This window comes from Panthera tigris, chromosome D4 (assembly GCF_018350195.1).
Source record: "Panthera tigris isolate Pti1 chromosome D4, P.tigris_Pti1_mat1.1, whole genome shotgun sequence".
Classification (NCBI taxonomy): domain Eukaryota; kingdom Metazoa; phylum Chordata; class Mammalia; order Carnivora; family Felidae; genus Panthera; species Panthera tigris.
This window is the reverse complement of record NC_056672.1, coordinates 25536081-25556993: the sequence shown is the minus strand read 5'-3', so window position 1 is coordinate 25556993 and position 20913 is coordinate 25536081. Positions and strand designations below refer to the sequence as shown.

General features: G+C 41.9%; 1 long non-coding RNA gene across 5 annotated transcripts in view; it reads right to left on the bottom strand.

The window, feature by feature from the left end:
- Positions 1 to 2196: 2196 nt before the first annotated feature.
- LOC122233012 overlaps positions 2197 to 20913 on the bottom strand; it is a 134795-nt gene continuing 116078 nt past the window's right edge. For 2 of the 5 annotated variants that reach the window (XR_006210414.1, XR_006210424.1), the window contains 4 exons: positions 15312 to 15414; positions 8617 to 8724; positions 3559 to 3671; positions 2197 to 2493 (listed from right to left, as the gene is read on the bottom strand). This is a non-coding gene — a long non-coding RNA (uncharacterized LOC122233012). The other 3 variants (XR_006210415.1, XR_006210419.1, XR_006210422.1) reach the window with 3 other exon arrangements.

Below are 20913 nucleotides of genomic sequence, written 5' to 3'. Positions count from 1 at the left end.
TCAATAATCAAAAACCTCCCAATAAAGAAAACCCAGGACCAGATGGTTTCACTGGTGAATTCTATCAAACTTTTAAGAAAGAATTAAAACCAATTCATCTCAAAATCTTCCAAAAAATTGAAGAGGAGGGAACACTCCCAAACTCATTTTATAGTAAAACCAAAGCCAGACAAGAACACCACAAGGAAAAAGAAACTTAAGGCCAATATCCCTGATGAATAGATACAAAAATTCTCGACAAAATATAAGCAAACTGAATTCAACAACACATCTATAGTAATCAAAACAGTATAATAGTGGCATAAAAATAAACACATAGATGGATTGAACAAAATCAAGAGCCCAGAAATAAATCCTTGCATGTACAGTCAAGTAATATTTGACAGGGGAGCCAAGAATACTCAATGGGTAGTATACATCTGAAAGTTGCTAAGAGAGTGAATTTTAAATGTTCTCACCGCAAAAAAGAAACATTAGTTATGTGACCTGATGAGGGTGTTGGCTAGCCAGTTCCAGTTGATCCAGCATCAGATCAACATGTTTTGCCCATTAAAGTCGCACGATGCTGTATGTCAATCACATCTCAATAAAGCTGGGGCGGGGCAGGGGAACGGAGATTTCATTGTAGAAAAGGTACAAGGAGACCGAGAACTTGAGCTCTTCCTAGTGCCGGAGATTTACAGCTTACTCATGACAATCCAGGTGTGAATCAGTATTTATGAATTTTGCATATAATTCTGCAACCCCTTGCTTCCCCTAATCTATACTTCCAATTTTATCTTTTCCAAATTTTTCTTTCCCCCCAAATCTCCCATTTTGATACAACTGGTCTATTTGGTACTCTCTAAATATGTTATGTCTATCCTTACTTCCTCCTCCCCCTTTTCTGTGTGTTCTCTCCACCAGGATTGTTCTTTCTTTCTTTGCCCAAGCCCAGCTCATTCCATCTATTGCATGAAGCTTTCCCTGGCTACCTCTATCCACAACTGACCTGGGAACACCAACAAACCATAGTGCCTGTATCACACCTGTGATGACTGGCATTTAGTGCCTTGATTATGAGCTAACTTTTCAGCATTTACATCTAGCCTCTTCAGATACATTATATATGACTTGAGGTCCTTTGTGGGGTTTTCTGCATATACATTTGCTTATACCCAGCAACAGGCCAGATGCCTCTATAGTCTCTTAGAGCATTTAGCATACCGTATTGCATTTGGCAATTTACCTGACTTTCTCCTAAATAACTCCCACATCCAATTAAGCATCAAGTTCTGTTGTTTGGGACTCATTTATATCTCTTGTATCTATACACCTCTCAGCATCATTCTCCCACACCTACCCTAGTTGAACCTACCAGCATTTTCCCCTTGAATTACTAGACCAACCTTCTAGCTGGTATTTCTGCCTCCATTACTGCCCTTGCAAGCCATTCAATATGCATGGCCAGAGTAACCTTTCTAGAGTGCATGTCTGATTACATTCCTTCCCTGAGGAAATCTGCCCCATGTCTTCCCATTGCATTTAGCATGAAGACTGAAACTTTCCCACGGTCTCCAAGGCCCTGCTTGGTCAGGCCACCCTTCCTCTGGTACCCCACGGTCTCCAAGGCCCTGCTTGGTCAGGCCACCCTTCCTCTGGTACCAGCAAAACTCTCTCCTGTTCTAAAACTCTTATTTCTCTTCTCACTCCCTCCAACCATATCTCCATAACGTTTATTCCTGTTCATCCTTCAGAGCACAGCTCACAGGCCACTTCCCGAGAGAACGCGTTCCATCATATCCTCACAGGCTTATGCTGGTCTAAGCCTTTCTGGCTCTGATCGCAAGAATGATTCAATGAATAAATATGTGCTGTGTGATTTAATATCGGGCTCCCCCACTGCATCTATGTGCCAAAGAATAGAAACTTATTTTCTTGTGCACAGCTTTATCTGAGCTCCTAGAACAGTGCCTAGATCATAGTCGGCCTGGAAAAAAGTATTTTAAATAAATAAACCAATTCACAGTCTAGGTAAAAGCTCTTGAAGGCAGGAAATACGTCTAACTCATGAGTTTACCCCTTATATCTAGCACAGGCCTTTCACACGGTAGACCCCAAAAAGATTTTTGTTTCAATGAATGTCTCTATCTCATGGTGTTAGCTTTGTATTTTACAAATGTTGAAGGATAACAAGAAAGTCATAAGTACGGAAGCTTGAAAAAAGAAACATTAAATAATGAAACTTTTTAGAAAGCTCAACTTCAGTGCTTCAGTGCTGATTTCAGTCAAGCATGTGACTTGTATTTACCTCTATTGGCCAGAGAGCTAAGGCTGGGATTTGCACGTGAAGATATGGTCTTCAGCTTCCCAATCTTTTCAAATTAAATATGACTCCGACCTAAAGTTTAGGCGTCATCGATGAATACAGATAGGAGCGGTTTCCTATGCTGCCTATGGCTTCAAGGTCACTGGCTGTTTGGTTGTTGGATTCCGTGCTTTTACCTTGTCGCACTATAAAAATAAGCAGGACATTTGTTTTGAGTTATCAGAGAATTTTAATCTTGGCAGCTCCTACCTCTGCTATATGTAGAGCCAGGGTCTTTCAGACATAAGCTACGCCCGTAGACATTTTTCTGAAGCAACATTAACTGCTTCAGGCAAGTTGGACAACATGCCAAGACCAAATGGAGATGCTTCAGTAAGGAAAGGGGCACAGCAGGGATATATCTAGGTGATTAAACCAAGCCTGCACCCCCAAGAAATGAAAGCCATGGTGGGTGCTGCAAACATGTAATAGTAATATTACCTTCCTCCTGAAAAATAACCCAACCATGAGACAGCAGTACAGCCTGAAAGTCTCCAGAACCGCAGTTCTAATTTGCATGCCTAGAAATATGGCATGTGTCAGTAAAGAGACCAGTTTGCTGAGGTTAAGTGTGAGAAAATAGTGTTGCTGATTGCTTCAAAGTAGTGATTCATGCAATGTTTTCCGTGGAGCACTCACATCGGATGATGAAGGCGGGGGGGGGGGTTCCTATAATCCCTCCTGGAGATTCACCATGCATGCAGTCACACGAAAAGCCCTATAGTAAAGAAATCTGTTAAACCTGGCATCTTCCAAAATTAATTGAGTGTGGAACCTTTTCCTATGTTACATCCTGTTGTCATTTATCATTTTTTTTTTTTTTTTTTTTTTTTTGGCTGGCTGGCATCTGAAGTAGCTTCTTATGTTTAGGGAGTCCCCAACTGTGTGCAAATCTTCCTGGGAGGCAAGGCCCACCTCTCCCTTCGGCAGGTAAAAAGGCAGATGGTGCCCCCTGGGAACTTCATGGGAACCGGGGTATCACATGCCCTCAGGGCCAGTTGGCTGCTGCCTCCTGGGACTTTGACTCTGGAGGAAGTGGCAGAGAAGCAGGGGCAGTGCAAACTCCTTCCGGTGTCTATGATGGGCACAAGGTTCAGAGGTCAGGGCCATTGGGGGTGCAAGGAAAGTGTGAAGTATCTACAGGTGGTGACAGTGATGTCCTACCAGGTGGTCCCCAGGGCATGATTTTGGCTGTGATTCCAGCCACCTACCTCTCCCTTGGCTCCTGAACTTGTCTCAACCTGTTCTCCAGTCTTCCATCAGGGCTCTGAATTCAAGTACTCTTCTCTTCCTATTTAAGTCATCCAGGGTTAGCCTCGGTCGCCTGTAAATAAGAATTTCACTATGACTTGTCCTTTAACATCTGGGAGAGAACAACTTTGGAATATGCTGCATTAGCTAATAATATAGTGAATTGGCATGCCTTTACTTCCTTGACCAGACATATTAATACAGCTTCTAAAAGCAATTTACTACCATGTATGAAGTTCATGAAAAAAAAGCCTCAAAGAATTTCATCTCTAATTTCACTGTCACATCTCAGTTCCTCTGATTTGATCATGACTCCTCTTCCCTGACCCTCCCCACACCTCATCTATTTAGTATCCACCTTTATCTTAAACAGACCCACCCTGTCTTAGGGCTAAGCAGTGTGAGTTTTGTTCAGATGATGTGAACTGAAAGACTAAAAAGAAATAATAATCGTGCAACACAAAGATGTTTCCAGCCAACAGAAGACTTGAAACTGTTACATTTTTTTGAATGTTGAAGTTCAAAATAAAATATGTCACACAAAGTTTTCTAGTAGCAAGAACCACATTCAAATGGACCACCTGAGTAGCCACTGGAGTTCGACTCCTCCAGCATCACTGACAAGGAACTGAAAGACACAAGCATGCAAGTAGATAAAAATGCTAGCACTGCAGATGTATTTTTTCTCCTTTCCTAGTTGGTGAAAACAATCTAATATATTTCTACCTAATAATATCATATCTCGAGGGTCATCATATTCCTAGCGTGGGTGACCTCTGGACCTCTGTTTCAAAATACAGCGTCATTAAATCTGATAAGTTTCCATGTTGTTAATTGTGCTATCTTGGTCTAGCATCTCGCTTGTGATAATGGACTAATAACGGATGAAATGGGATTGTCTGTTTGTAACTAAAAAAAGTAATAATAAAAATAAATAAAATTAAATACAATTAAATAAAAAACTTTTGGTTTCTGAGCATAGCCCCTCTCATCAATACATATCGGGTAACTTCAACTTATCCACCTGATGGTTCTTATTAGAAAATGGGAGGTTCCGAGGGGCACCTGGGGGGCTCAGTCGGTTGAGCTTCCGACTTTGGCCCAGGTCATGATCTCTCGGTTCGTGAGTTCGAGCCCCACATTTAAATTTTTTTTTTTAATTTTTTAATGTTTATTTATTTCTGAGACAGAGAGAGACAGAGCATGAATGGGGGAGGGGCAGAGAGAGAGGGAGACACAGAAACAGAAGCAGGCTCCAGGCCCTGGGCTGTCAGCACCAAGCCCGACGAGGGGCTCGAATTCACGAACCGTGAGATCATGATCTGGGCCAAAGTCAGTCGCTCAACCGACTGAGCCCCCCAGGCGCCCCTAAAAAATTTTTTTAATGGGAGATTCTATACTATGACTTTTTCAAATGTTTGACTAACAGAAAAGATTTCTACCAAGTCCTTAGTTTTTCAATTTGCATTCAAAATACACACGGTGGAAGAACTGGCTTATTTGGAGACATGATACTTTGAGATATTAACTAGAATGTTCTTTCCCTTTCCTCTTTACTGTCCTTCTCTTGGGCTGCAAACATGCATCTATAGTTTTTCCAGGGGTGGGGGAAGGAGGGTTTAGCGGGTCAGAAAGGAAACAGAACGAAGACATCATATTCTTCAGTGTAAAGCTCAAAAGCTAGGGTCTCAGGTACAAAAAGACAGTATTAAAAAGTAGATGTGTGACTCAGGACTGGACTCGTCTCCCTTTCAACCACCCACCAAGGATATGAGAAGCACAAGGCTGCAGTTCAGCAGGTCAATCTAAGGACCAGGTGACACCAGGCACATATCAAGGGCTGGCAGCAGAGAACACTGTCAGGTAGACCTCAAGAAACAGCCAAGTGCTACTTGAGTAAACAGCCCCCTTCCTAGACCTTAACATCAACCTGAGGGGCATGGATTTTGTAAAAGAGGAAAAAAAAATCCCACATGTGGTTAAATGTTTAACCCGAGGTGACTGAGAAATTATGAAAATTCACTGAACTTACCTGTGAGTGAAAAGAACCCATTTTCTATATTATGAGAAGTGGATGCTCAAGGCCGGAGATAAAAATTTTCTTCCTGAAAAAATACTCCATTATATATGTGAACTTGAGAATGGCACAGTCAGCATCCATCTGAGTCAGTTTTACGTAAAAGAACTAGGCCTGAGGGCAATCCAGTCAGGACTAGCTTTTCTTTTTTATTTTATTTTCTTTTTTTAATGTTTATTTTTGAGAGACAGAGAGACAGAGACAGAGACAGAGAGACAGAGCACAAATGGGGGAGGGACAGAGAGAGAGGGAGACACAGAATCCAAAGAAGGCTCCAGGCTCTGAGCTGTCACCACAGAGCCTGAAGCGGGGCTCGAACTCGAACTGCGAGATCATGATCTGATGCTTAACCTGCTGAGCCACCCAGGCGCCCCGGGATTGGCCGTCCTGATCAACCTGCACCGCTCAGGTCTTCTGAGACTCTTACTGTGGGCAACGCAGAGATGGGAACAGACACGGAATGAGGCGGCACCTGGAAAAGTTATGAAAAGTCCAAGTAGGAAATGAGGCAAGGAAGGAAATGGGAAGGAGGAAGAGGAAGGTGTCATTGTCTGTCTTCTCGGAAGTCCCAAGGGAGCAGATCCCTTTGCTTATCACTTATTCAGGCTCCGACTGAAAGGTCAGGAGTTATAGGCAAGTGGAAGGATGTCTGCAGATGATGTAGGAGAGGTGGACAGGACGCAGGCTTTGCAGGAAGTATCTCGATTGGAAAGATAATTTTGAGGAATTTTAAAATAAAACATTTTCATGCATTGTAGCATGAGAAATCTATGTGGTGATATGAGTAATGAAACTAAGCATAAGCTGACAGTGGTTTTATCACCTTGATCAGAAGTCTGAGAACTCGTTCTTACTAGTAGTATGGCATAGTTCCAGTACCCGTAATTATATTCTACTTCCTTAACTCCCCCTGGAACATCTATTAAGCATGTTTCCTGTCCCTTTTGGCCCTGGGATATTCCCTGTTCTAAATCTCTGGTTCCCAAGGAGCTGGTGAGCCACAGTGAGCTAGTGTTTATCACATACCTGAGATCTCTGAACGAGAAGTGTTCTGAAAGTGCCAATTGATCTTAGCAAGAGCAGGCCAGCTTCCCTTACACTGGACCATCCTATTTCCCGTTCCATGTATCTCCCCTCCTTATTTGCAAGTGTTTCACATTTATCTTGCTCCTTCCCCAGCGCCTCCACTGTGAGCATCTCAAGAACAAAGAGTATGTATGTCTTCTCTTCCTTTGGTAGATTCCAGTGAATAATAAATATGCCATGGCATTGGGTGACGGATGGCTTAACCATATGTTCATAAAGCCATGGCAGACTCCTACCTCCTAAGGCCCATCATAAACTCACACCCAGAATCCCCCCTGCTGGTCCTTCTTTCCCAGCCATCTAAACTAACATAGCTCTTAAAAATCATCTTTTCCAGGGTGCCAGGGTGGCTCAATCGGTTAAGCATATGACCCTTGATCTTGGCTCAGGTCATGATCTCATAGTTCGTGAGATCAAGCCCCGTGACAGGCTTTGCGCTGACAGCATGGAGCCTGCTTGGGATTCTCTCTCTTTCTCTCTCTGCCCCTCCCTGGCTTGGGCACTGTCTCTCTCTCGAAATAAATATTTTTTAAAAATCTTCTTTTCCCCATCTATCTGACATGGAAAAACTGCGCAGTAAAGAGGAAAATATGAGCAAATGGGTAATGTAAACAAGATAAGGAAGTGAGAGCCCACAAAAAAGCACTGCTTAATGGGTACTAATAATATTTCTGAATGTGCCCTGACACTCATGTGTGAATGAAGCGATCAATCAGTGGATAGAGATGGAAGAGTAAGGCCCTTTGTGGTTGCAGTGACAGATACCCAGTTAGATCTAGAGCATAAAAGGCACTGTATTGGTTCCGGAATCCAAGGAATGTCACACCCCAGGCTGCACTCAGCAGAGTGCTGTTTGCAGAGCCTCCGGAGCAAAGAGAACTAACTGCACTTGGACCATCTCTCAGCTCTATTGGTTTCCACAGATTAACTTCATTCTTTTTTCATTCCGTTGGCTTTCTAGACAAGGTCTCCAACAGCTTGCAGATGTTATACCTACAGTTCACTCACCACCTGAAGAGAGATGAATCCTAGAATGAGCCCCAAGTCCAAATGACCAACAAAGGTCCTCCTTGGCCCAGCTAGGGTCAGGTGTTCAACCCAGGACTGTAGGGTATTGTAACCAGGAGAGTGTGAAGGAGGGAGACCAGGTGGGAAGTTTCTGGGTGCACAATCCTGAAGGTCAAGGGTTTCCTGGAGGAGTCAGCAAAGAGCTACCCGTGGACGAAACAAAAGCTAAGAGATTATGTAGGATTGGGTGCATTCCGGCCTAACAGGCCAGTCCTGTGAGGTGGAGTAAAGAAATGTTAAAGGCTTGAACTTGTCTCTGTCACTTCTATCAAACCTTGCATAATGCTGGATGGGGTATACTGAGACTCCAGCACACTCCCCAGCCAAGGCCACCAATAGCCTCAGTGGGATGCTGGACAGCCCTTCAGTGCTCACCTAAGGGGCCATCCCAGATGTCAAGATTTTGTACCCATGCCCATAACAGCCCACCTGCCAGGCCTCAGGTTTCTCAATGTGAGGGGATATTGGCAACAGAGACAATGAGTGAAGGAGAGAGGAAAAGCAGGATGCAGGGACATGGACGGGGGACAATGGAGGCAGGGGGGTTGTTGGCATGGAATACAGAGAATATGGACTCACTGCTGGCCCAGGTGTGGTGACGCTCAGGAGAAGGAGAGGCCCAAGAGCAGGGGAGGTCTAGGAGAACATCACTTCTTTAGCCATGTGACTCCCAACCCTTTCAGAACCTCTATGCCCAGGCCCCAAGGCCAGTCATGCCACTAAGAGGCAGGCAGTGAGGTAACCAGGAAGGATCTGGGTTTTCATCCTGCGCTAGCAAGTCACTTACATTCTTAGCTTCAACTTCTCCCTTTGTAAACTTGTGGACTAGTCTGTGAGTTTTCCATGATTTCCTCTCTCTTCAGTCGTAGCTTTCATCCGTGTGAGAACAGCTGACCTAGGCAGGTGGAAAGATCAATAAGTTAACAGGTAACATTGCAGCAAAGGACACACAAGATGCGAAGCAATCTTTTAAATGTCGTTTGAGGACCCATGAAAATCTGCTGTTGATCCTGCCTCTGCTAGCAAATTCTTACCAAATTTCATTGTCACCCCATAACTCACTTTCTTACTTTGGTGAGAGTTGAGAATTTTGAAGCCTTTCCACAAAGACTGCAATGCTTTTGGTTTCATGAGCTGAGGTATAAAAGGCACCGGTCCCACAGTGATTAACTGGGATTTCATAGGCAGTGATTCAAACCAGTGCCGTACTGCGTGTATTCAGTTACTGTAGTTATGATTTCATTAGCTTCTCTGATAAATAATGCAACGACTTTAATGATGCATTTCCTCTTTTAAAAAAAAACAACCCACAATGGAAACGCCATTTCATAAAGCAGGGAAGAACAATGACTTCTGTTTAATTTTTATTACTTTTAAATTAATCTGTAAGGTTTTAAGAAGTGAAAACCACCTTCTGAGGAAAAACAAAACAAAAAGGAACCAGAAAGGTTAACCTGCTTTAAAGGTGCAATCATTTCTGGGTGAGTGCAGAATGGATATAGGTCAAGAATCAGCAAGGAAGCCCCACCTTCCTCAACTGAGCCCTTTCTAGATCACAAAAGGAAAGTGGTCCTGCCAAATTAAAACCCTCCATAACAATAAAACCTGATTTAATGCAGTCATTATTTTTCCATTAAATCTGAATATCGTCTAATGCATGGATGTTATTTTAAACCTACTACGCTAATGCAAATCCAGCATTGCTTGTAAATCAGACCTAAACATTCCATCAATTGTCATTACTGCTATTGACAATCACAATACTTCATCCCCAAGGACACCATCCCCTCAGCCCCTGACTCCAGAGATGTAGGGGGAGAATAAAGGAGAGGTATTGTAATTTCGAACAGAGAGCTGCTAACTGAGGTGTAGAGGTTGGGTCAGTCACACCCTGGAGGTCCCAGCTTAATTTGGTTCAACGTGTAACCCTTGCTTCTCCAGGCCACACCAGGCTGGAAAAAAAAAAGATCCAAGGCTTAGGTGTGGAACAACTGGGCAAAGACAAAACTCTGTGAGTATGTAAACCAGAGGAAAGTTAGCGCTAGGAGCTGGTAATACAGGGGATGGAAGTGAATGGAAGAGCTGAGAAGCCAAACAGGAGACACAGAGATGCAAACCAGACATCGGCCACATATTGGCTGGAAGGACAGAAGGAAGATGAAGTGGGACCAGGACCCTTGGGGCACAGATGTTAGGAGGATTCTGGAACCACACCAGGCCTGTGCACGGGGACTTGGAGCCATGGACTCCGAGGAAACATGCACTGCTGGATGTTACCTGGGGCACACGGTGGGTGACATACCCTGACATCTCTCTTTTCCTTACCACCCCCTGTATCCACCAGTCCCTCCCATTGGCAAAACCCAGCTAGAAGCCAAATGACCTCAGAGTGTGGGAAAGGCAGTTGGATGTCTGTCTTCTTGCAATGAAGAGCAGGAGAAGAATGAGGGAAAGGTATGAGGGAAAACAGGCCCAGAGCAGCAGAGGTTACAACCATGTTAGTATTTGAGTTCTGCCTCACTGGGTGGGGCTGCTCCGACTCCTACCTCAAGCTCCACCACAGACCCTCTGCTAAAAGTGGCAGAAGTCCACGGAGGCTCTGTTCCACAGTGTGTCAGCTCCGTTAATCAAGTTTCTTCAAACTCAGAGTCTGATGGGTGATGGGTATCATAGTTGACTCCCCAGAACATACCCCCCCAACACCCTGTGGAGAAGCCCAATGGTCTAGGAAGGATGGAATATCTCCATCTTGGCTCTAAGCTCAGGTCTTGTTTGGCTCTGCCTACACCCCCCACTACAGTGACTGGGGGAAGGGGGAGCACACAACACTGGTCTAGGTGGTCAGAGCATGGCATCACCCTAAGAGTGACTAATTCAGGGCAAAGCCACTGTCCCAAATGGGTATTTGTGCTACAAGGGAAGAAAAGATAAGCTTCAGATGAGGAAACATGTGGCCCCAGGAACTGACAGCAGAGATTTGGCTGCCAGCCTGAGAAGGAGGCAGCCACCCTGAGGAGGGCAGGACTAAGAGAAGCACATAGACCAAGCCCCAGCCCTGATGAACTTGTGAGCCTGGAGAACAAACCACCTCCCCACACACATGCCTCAGGACTTTACAGTTACGTGAGACAACAAATTCTCTTATGGCTTAAACCACTTGAGCTTTCTGTTGCTTGCAATAAGAGTCCCAACTGGTCAAAGAACTAGTTGCTCCTTCAAAGGTTTGGTACATGGTAGTTGTTAATGAACAATTGTTTGCTCTTGTTTTCTTACGCAGCTATTGAGAAACTTATGCCAAGCTCCCTGGGAACTGAAATGGGGGTGGTCTGGTATCTCTAGCATGACATGGTCTTACATCTGATTTTTAATATTTTTAACTCATGCCAAAACTGCCTCCAATACGGGACACATACCCCAACCATTCCTCCCTACTTCAGGATGAGTTTCCTAACTTCCAATGGTTCTATCCTGCCACACCACACTATCCCCCCTCAGCCCCTGACTCCAGAGGATTGAAGCCTCCATTTCTCCTTCTTTGTTCAAACGGGTTCTGAGAGTCTAATTCTAACTATCTCACCTGGAGACAAGGGAGAACTCATAGAAGCCTCTCTGGGTTATAAAGACTAGGCTCACCCATGAATCTCCTCTTGTGGAGTCCTTCCCATGAGCCAGACACACAGAAGGGTGCAAAGAATAAATTAGCTGCATCAGGAAGTTGTGAGTAGAAACTTTCCCATAACAGAAACTCTTTTGCCTCAGCCTTCACAGTGGACAACTGGTGGTTAAAAAGCCTAGAACGCTACTAAACATCCTACAATGCACAAGACAGCCCACACAATAAAGAATTATCCAGTTTAAAATGTCCTAGTGACAAGGTCAAGAAACCCTGCTTTAGGGTTAAGGTCTTAAGTAAACAAGGAAGAAAAAACAATAAGAGTAACATTGCTCAAATAGGCCAAGTACATTTATTTTTGGTTTATTTTTGGTTGCATGATGCAGACAATCCTACATTTTTTCTTCCTTTCTATTTATTATACATTTAACTTCTTTATATTACTTTTCTACTCTAGTTAAGTACAGTAGAGAAAAGAAGTATAATTGCATGCACTCTTTCTTCTTCTTTTCTTCACCATTAAGTACAATATTTGCTGAAAGCATTTCTGTACTTACCTACTATCAGGTAGAGAAAGTTTCAGCCTGTTGCTAGTTTGCTAAAGGTTTCTTTTTATCATGAATGTTAAATTTTGTCAAGTGCTTTTTTTTCTATGTCTGTGGAGGTAAGCAAATAGTTTTACCCTTCCTATTAATGAAGTGAATTACATTAATCAATTTAATTATATATATAAAAATAACATAAGAATGTTAAACCAAGCTTTCATCTCTATCACACCAAGCTTGGGGAATGAGATATTGTGTTTATATATATGTTGAATTCAATTTGCTGGTAGTTTGCAAAGGATTTGAAAATCTATATTCAGAGATTAGATTGGCCTGTGATTTTCATTTCTTTTCATTTGCTTTTCTGATTTGGCATCAAAACTATGCTAGCCTCTTTCAATGAGTTGAGAAGTGCTCCCATTTCCATATTCTTTGGAAAAACTTCCATTAGACTGAAATTTTCTGTTTGTCAAGTGTTAAAGGCAACTTAACTTTTACACTCACCCAGGCATGCTGCTTTCTTTAAGGAAAGATTTTAAGGCTATTAATGACAGTTCTAGGACTATTCGGGCTTTCCATTTCTTCTTGAATCATTTGCAATAATTGTTACTTTAGATAGCATTGCAATTATTTTTTTTCAGAAATTTCTCCACTTCAGCTAACTTTTTAACTTCTTTTGTCATAAGCTAGTTTATGATATTTTCTCATCATTTGAAATCTCTGACACATCTGTCACTATCTCCTTCATTCATATCTTATTTGGCTTATTTATGTTTATCTTTTCTCTTGCCAGAGTTTTGTAAATCATATTGGTGTTTACAAAGACCTCTCTCCTGGCTTTACTAATTCTCCATATCTGTCTGTGTTTTCAACTTATATTTCTACTACCATTAGGTTTTTCTATTGTTCTTTTCCCAATTCCTTAAATTGGATGCTTACCTCATTAATTTTTAGTCTTTTTTTTTTTTTGTCTTCAATGCAAATGTATGGCTCCAAATTTTCCACCAAATCCTAGGTTAGCTGCACCTCACAAGTTTCAATGTCTTTAGAAAGGTTTGGTTCCATACACATTCTTATGTATATTATGATTTCCTTTTTACACATTGATTAATCAGTAAATATATTTTTATAATCCACACTGATGAATTTTTCTACTCATCTTTTTTGAGTATAAACAGAAAACAAGGGATGCCTGGATGCCTCAGTTGGTTGAGCAACCGACTTCAGCTCAAGTCATGGTCTCGCAGTTCACGAGTTTGAACCCCGTGTCAGGCTCTGTGCTAACAAACAGCTCAGAGCCTGGAGCCTGCTTCAGATTCTGTCTCTCTCTTTCTCTCTCCCCCTCCCCTGCTCATGCGCTGCCTCTCTCTGTCTCTCAAAAATAAATAAGTGTTAAAAAAATTAAACAGAAAACAAAAGCAGTTATTTTGTGGCCACATGGCATGCTCTACAAGTTGTCAGTCCTTTAAAATTTGTTAAGATGTGCTTTGTGGCTTAACAAGTGATTCTTTTTCATAAATGATTCACATGTGCATAGTAAGAATGTGTTTTTTAGAGTTAATTATAAACACATCCATTTGATCAAGTTTAGTTGTGCCATTCAAACATTCTATATGTTTATTGGCTTTTTAGAAATGTGTCCTAACACTAAATTTGGCGAGTGAAAATTTCCCACTGCCATGACCAACTTGTGTTTTACTTCTTGTACTTGTATCAGCTTTTGCTTTAGATATGTGTGGCTATTTTATTAAAGAGCCACGTTTAGAACTTCCACTCTTCCACATAACTGACTCTTTTATATTTATATAGTGATTCATTTCATTTCTGCTAAATATTGTTGCAGGTCTATTTCATGAATATAATTATGCCAGCTCTTATTTGGTGCTACCTACCTGGTACATGTTTTTTTCTTCCCTCTATTTTCAAACTTTCTTTGTCCTTATTTTAATGTTTTTATTAATAGATAGCATAAAGATTTTTAATCCAACCTGATAATCTTTGTTTTTGATCAGATTGGTTTTTCATTGATGTTGGTTGGGATTACTGATGTTTGTATTTATTTCTATCATTTGGTTTTGTGCTGCCTATTCTGATTTTTCTTTTCTCTCTGTCTCTGTCTCTCTGTCTCTCTCACTCTTTCCTTTCTTTCTTGGCTTAATTTTTTTATTAAAATATATAGTAAAGTATAGTTATTAAAGTAATTTTTTTGTATTTACTTTTTACTCCATTTTTTCTCATTCCAATTTTTCTAATTATTAAATAATTCCAATTATTAAATAATTTCTCATTTATAATTTTCCAAATTACTCTAGTAATTTGGAAATTATACATGATTTCTTTCTTTCTTTCTCTCTCTCTTTCTTCCTTCCTTTCTTCTTTCCTTTTTCCTTCCTTCCTTCCTTTCAATCTTTCTTTCCTTCTTTTTTCTTTCTTTCAGAGTGGTGGTTTTCCTAAATACTTTAACATAAAAATTTAACCTAAGAAATCCAAAACTGGTCACTATCTTAACCTTTATCATAAAGAATCCAAGAATTCCAGAATACAAACTATAATCACCTCTACAATGGTTTATATGCTAGTCTTAATCAGTTTTTACGTTTTATTGTTTTAATCCACAAATCAGACATCATTATCAGTGTTTTTGCCCAAAACTGTGTTTCTATGGACTTTTATATTCACCAATTTATATGTGTTCCCTTCCTTCCAGATCTTCTATCTGGGATCATTTTTATTTTCCCTGAAATAGACATTTCCAAATTTCCTCTACAGACATATTTGGGTTAGAAACACAATTTTTGTTTACCTGAAAATAACTTATTTTTTAACTGAAAGCCATTTTAATTAGATATGGAATATAGTGAATAGATAGGCACTAGATATAGATTCAGCACCTATAAATAATTTTTTATGGCCTTTTGGCTTCCTTGATGCTATTATGAAGTCAGCTACAAATGAACTGTCATTCCTTTGTAGCTGATTTGTCTTTTCTTTCTAACTTCTTTTGATTGTTTTTTCCTTGCCTATGGTATCCTGCAATTTCTCTCTGTTGTTTCTAGATATAGATTTTTCTTTATTTATCCCACTTAGGATTTCTTAGGCTTCCTTAAGCTGAGAATTGGTGCCTTTCAATTTTCGAAATACTAAGCCAATCTTGTCTTTGAATGCTGCTTCTCTTTCATTCCCCCTTTTCTATCCTTCTTGCATCTTCACTAACATCTTAAACCTGCTCCACATTTTCTACCCCTGTCTTATGTTTATTTTTCATCTTGGTTACCTATTTATCCCTTATGTAGCATTTAATAAGTAAATAGTAATCACACTTACTCTGCCTTTTGGGTCCAGTAGTCTTGGTTCCTGCTTTTATTCACGATGCTTTGTTTCCTTGAGCTCAAGTTCCTTGGATTTATAGATGTGGAGTCCTTGAGGCCTGGGTTAGAAGCACGTTAGTCCAGAAATATGCATTTGTTTCTGCCAGGCATCTTGGATTATAATAAAGTCATGGCCTTGTTTCTGTAAATTATTTGCTTGAAGTGTTTCAAACTGCATATAACATGGATGCTAGATATGGAAGTCAAAAACTATCAGAAATGCAAATAGTGGGCTTCTTACTGTACCTCTTTTGGAGCACATCTTGAAGGCAAAAGTAAGTCAGGATATAGAGTAATTCATCCATATATAAGAACTGACATCCCTGAATAGGAAAATGTGTTTACTTTATGTCCAAAATAAATCAAATCCTTAGTCAAAAAAGAAAATTCAGAAATTATTTTTTTATGTTTATTTATTATTTTTGAGAGAGAGAGAGAGACAGAATGCAAGTGGGGAGGGGCAGAGAGAGGGAGACACAGAATCTGAAGCAGGCTCCAGGCTCTGAGCTGTCAGCACAGAGCCCAACGCGGGGCTCGAGCTCATGAACTGTGAGATCATAAGCTTAATAATAATAATAATTTCAACTACTTGTAAACTGAGAAACAGTTCTATCCAGTCCTTACATCAAAGATGAAACTGAAATTTTAAACTATCTAGAAAGCCTTTAAAATGAGACTGCTTTATAATAAAAACTGTGAGACACAGCAAAAGCTGCACTTAGAAAATAAATTGTAGCCTTAAATGGCTTCAAAGCCTAAAATTAAGGATACTTAGGTTCGTCATAATAAATTAGAAAAGGAATAATAGCATTAAGTGCAGCTAGAAAGAAAGAGGGTTAGAAAATATAAAAGAAAGGAGAGATGATAGGGGTGCCTGGGTGGCTCAGTCGGTTAAGCATCCTACTTCGGCTCAGGTCATGATTTCACGGTTTGTGAGTTCAAGCCCCACGTCGAGCTCTGTGCTGACAGCTCGGAGCCTGGAGCTTGCTTCCGATTCTGTGTCTCATTCTCTCTCTGCCCCTCCCCCACTGTGCTGTGTCTCTCTCTGTCTCTCAAAAATGAATAAAGTAAGAAACATTTTTTTAAAAAACAAAGGAGAAAGGGGAAATAAAATCAAAATCTCTTTCTTTGAAAAGACCAACAGAAAAAGATAAACCTTTGTAAGCTTGACGAAGAAAAGAGAAAAAAAAATATGTTAAATTAGGAATGAGAAATGAGACATAACCACAAATACAGATGGACAAAAATCATCAAAAGACAATAATATCCTATACCATTTGATGGCAATGAGCTTGAAAACTTAGAATGGGTACTTTCCTAGCAAAGGTTCAATAGAAAACTTGGCTATTGCAGTTAGAATGGAGGGACTGGGAATGTGATTCAAAGTCCTCTTTCAGAATAGAACTTCTAACGCAAGAAAGCGTAATACCTTCTAGGGCCAAGAAATGCACAGAGGCTTCAGAGAAATTCCAAGGTAAACAGCTCCAGAGGAGTAATGACCCCAATACTCTTAAACACTGTGTACTATGTAATGTGTAAATCCAATATTGGGATAAGTGGGTCCAAGACTAGAACATCACATTGAATCTTATTGGAAACCTTGATTCCAAAACTAGTTGGGGGAAGATTAATTTAAAGAATCTGAGAAAATAACAGCCTATGGGGATGTTGAGTCCCTTTGGAATCAGTATGCTGGACAGGTAATAAATAACCTTCAGGTAAATCCTGAAGGCTGGGTCCTCCTGATTCCAATGCCTTACTTGGAAATTCCAACAGTTTCTCAGAATGTGCAAATCATCCAATCCAGCCTTGTCAAAATCTGCATTCTTGAGCTATGTTGGTATTGGCCATTTCTTGGAAGAGTGTCAACATCGTGTTCACATGATTAGTGTTCAGATGGAAACGTTTAAAAACTCATGAAAAGGAGAAATTAATGATAATGCAGTCTCCAAGGTCAGAGTCATGCATTTCAGTAAAAGTTTACCTCCTTCCAAAACAGAAAGTGACACTGAACCACAGTTTTAGTGGGGGGGGCAGAGGGGAGGAGTAAATTAACCAGTATATTTATCAAATGGGCTGCAGAGACTATGTATTACAGGAGAGTTCTTTTTCCTTAACAATAGCGTCACCACTGAACCATGAAAATTGTTTTATTATGTTTTGCTGGAGGGTGACACCCTGGAGCAGAGAATCCAACTAAGCAGAGTCCAGAGCCCTGACCCACAGACACGGTGAGGTAATAAATACATGTGTTGTTTTAAGCTACTAAATTTGCAGTGATTTGTTATGCAGAATAGAAAACTAATACACACCCCTGTCACTCCTCACTCTTCCCAATGACCATACAGCTTCCCACCCACTCCCATCCCTTCTCTAGACAGAGAATTCCTACCCACATTTCAAGGCTCAATTTAAACATCTTATCTTTCAAGAACTTTCTCTAAACTCTTCCTTTCACTCCTGTTTCTTGGACTCCATAAAACCTGTAGATACCTATTATTATACACATATGCTGCATTCGTGTTTGAATCATCACCATCTTATATGTGTGCCCCCTTGACTGTATGTGCATACCTTTGCAGCAAGAAGCTATGTATTCATCATATTTACATTCTCAATGACAAGCATATGCCTGCCACAGAGTAAAAACTCAATACATATTTGTGTGGTGAGTAGGTATCTAAGTCCAAAAACTTATTTTAAATAAATCAGTGGAGGCTTACTAATTTCAAACCTCCTTTCCCATGCTGGCAAGAAATTTACCCTCAGTCCTTCCCTAGTTTTCTTGCCCCCTTCCTGAGGTTCATATCAAAAATCCAAGATCTTACGCTGTGCCAAACTACTATGGGTAGGAGGCTCGATTACTTGTCCACCCTGGTTGCTACTAAGGTATTTGGTTGTCTCTACCTACAGCCTCTTTTGGTGCTTCTGCGCCTGGTGTGGGATGTAGGAATTAGCTGTATTACCCAACCATTCTCCTCTGGAGACTTGTATTATCCTGGAGGACCCATCCTGGGGGCCCACTTCTCCTGGACCACAGGCACCCTCTGGCTCTCTCTTTCTCTTGCCTCTTTTTCCCCTCAGTCAAGGGCCATCTCCTCTTCTAGGGGTGGGGGACCTTCTCCAAGACAAACTATCTAGAACATCAAGTGTCCTTCACCCCTTTGCCTCCTCTGTAAATCTCCCTGAGAAAACAAAAGCCAGAAATCCTTGCTGGCTTCCACTGCTTTAGTCCTAAGGGGAACCTTCTCTGAGACAATGAAGTATAGCCAGGACCTACTCAGATGGAAGAAAGGCAAAATCACATGCATTCACATCTCAAAATAAGAACCAGTCTCATTTTGGGGATGAATGTGTTAATTGATTGATCAAATTAGAGAAGGAGTAACAACACAAGGGAATCTAGGCAAAGGTAAGTGACCGATCAAGTATTAATCATACATCCTAAAGGAATCATGGGTGGTAACCAGGTCGAGTCCTCACCTGAATGTAGGAGGAAAGAAACAACACTGGCAGGTAAGATCTACAGGTGATTTTGAAACCATCAGTTTAGGTCATCGATTGTAAACCCTGAGTATCAAATCCTTCTCTTAAGCTACTGCTGACTGATTTAAATTTCACCCTCTGTTAGGACACTTTGATAAGCCCACTGATTTTCGCACACCTGAGGTGGACAGTTCTGCCCCTGCTGCCTTCTTTCCATCTCGAGCCTCATCTCAAAGATCTCCCTGCTCTTATGCCTCCCTGCCTTTCTCCCCAGCCCTGGAAAACCTCTCAGCCTGAAGCTCAGGCCAGGAATAAGGAGGAGTTAATACCCCCAGAGAAATCCTTTGCCATTGGGTCACAGGAGATGGCAGATAAATGTGCCCAGGCTCCTAACTTTCAGAAGGAGGAATTGGAGAAGCATTACACCCAGGTCCTCAGAGATCCCCAGGGAACTGAACCTCAGATGCCCGTAGTGGAAACAGTTCAATTGCACCTCCTTTGTTGGATTTTTCTCCTTATCTGTTTCACGCCTCACTCCCACACTCCAGCTTCCAGGAATCACTCCCAGATAAACTACCCAACCCAGGCTCGACTGTTAGGGGAAACCACCTAAGACAAACCCTCTCTCGGGGACACCGTTCCTGGAGGAAGTGCTAATGTGGAATGACAAACCCAAGAGGTAAGTTCTAGACTGAGCAAAGGGGATGGGGAGGTAAGATGGGAGTAGATAACCAAAATAAGAGAATTGGATCATCCCCCAGAGCTTCCCCAGTGAAGGCTGTAAACTGCCCTGTAAGAGCTCATCTGTACAATGTCTGGAGCAAGTTCAAGAGGATGAGCACACTGCCTCCAGGATCAGTGTATTGACAGGTCGCTGAGTGTAGGTGGATGACAGGCGTGCAAGCTCAGGCTCCTACAGCCCCGCCTGAGCAATGCAAACACTGATGCACCAGCCACGCTGTGACCTCACCCTCAGCCTCTTAAAGTGGGACAACAGGAGCAGAGGATTGCTTAGGCAGCTGTCTGGGAGGAGGAACAATGCCAGCATAAACTGCAAGGTGTAAGCAATGGGGCTGCTGGGAAAGATTAGAGCATCTAGAGCAAGTCAATGAGGTCACAGGCAAGGAAGGGAGGGAAAGGGAGGAATGAGGCCAGCAATTTCCAGAACTCCTCCAAGGGGCTCAGTGCAGGGCTAAGAGTTGACACGTAAGCTGAGCTTCCCAGGCCGTACCAGTCCAGGGGTTAATATGGGCATGTATTGTTTCAAAATGAAGGCTTGATTATTATTCAGGTCTGGTGAGGCCAACGGTATCAGGAGAGGACTGCCATGGGAAAGATAGCTTGCTACTCACCGTTTTCAAGAGGAGGGGGCACACGATGCCACATGGGGCCACACAAAGGAGCACCGGGAGGCATCAGGAGGCAGAGGGGTGAGCAGACATAATGAGTGAGAGCCTCTGTTGTGGTTTCCACTGGGAGAAGCAGGCAGGACAGTGTGAGCAGGCTTCAGTTTAGCTAATTTGAATAACTTTCATGGGACCTGGGATGTAGGGGCTGTCCTGACTTGTCTGGTACCTGGCCCTGGGATGATTCATTGTTCTCAGATTCACCACCTGATATGAGCCTGATCTGAGGAGAGCTCAGTGTCCAAACAGCACGGTCATGATGACTTATGAATGACAACTCTTTCATCCTTGGGCTAAGAGTCATTTTGCTGTCTCAGATCAGACTTAGAAGAACCACAAGACTAGCTGTAATGATCTTCTTCAGACGTCTTAGAGAACAGTGACATTAGCTTTGTTTCTATAATAGAGGGGCAGGAAGGAGGTGGTACATTCATCCTAACTCATCCTTACTCCAGCTGCTATTTCCAGGGCGGCCCAGGAGACAACTGGGCTTCAAGCTGTATGCTACTCTTAGACTGGCCCCAAGTTCGGAGACTTTGTTTGCCAGACTCCACCTGACTTTGGGCTACCTTCTCTCCAGGGCTGCTCCTTATCTCCCCATGCACACAGATGACCAGAGGGTTCTTTACTCCCACATTTCTTGGAAGGCAGAAAAATGAACCCTTT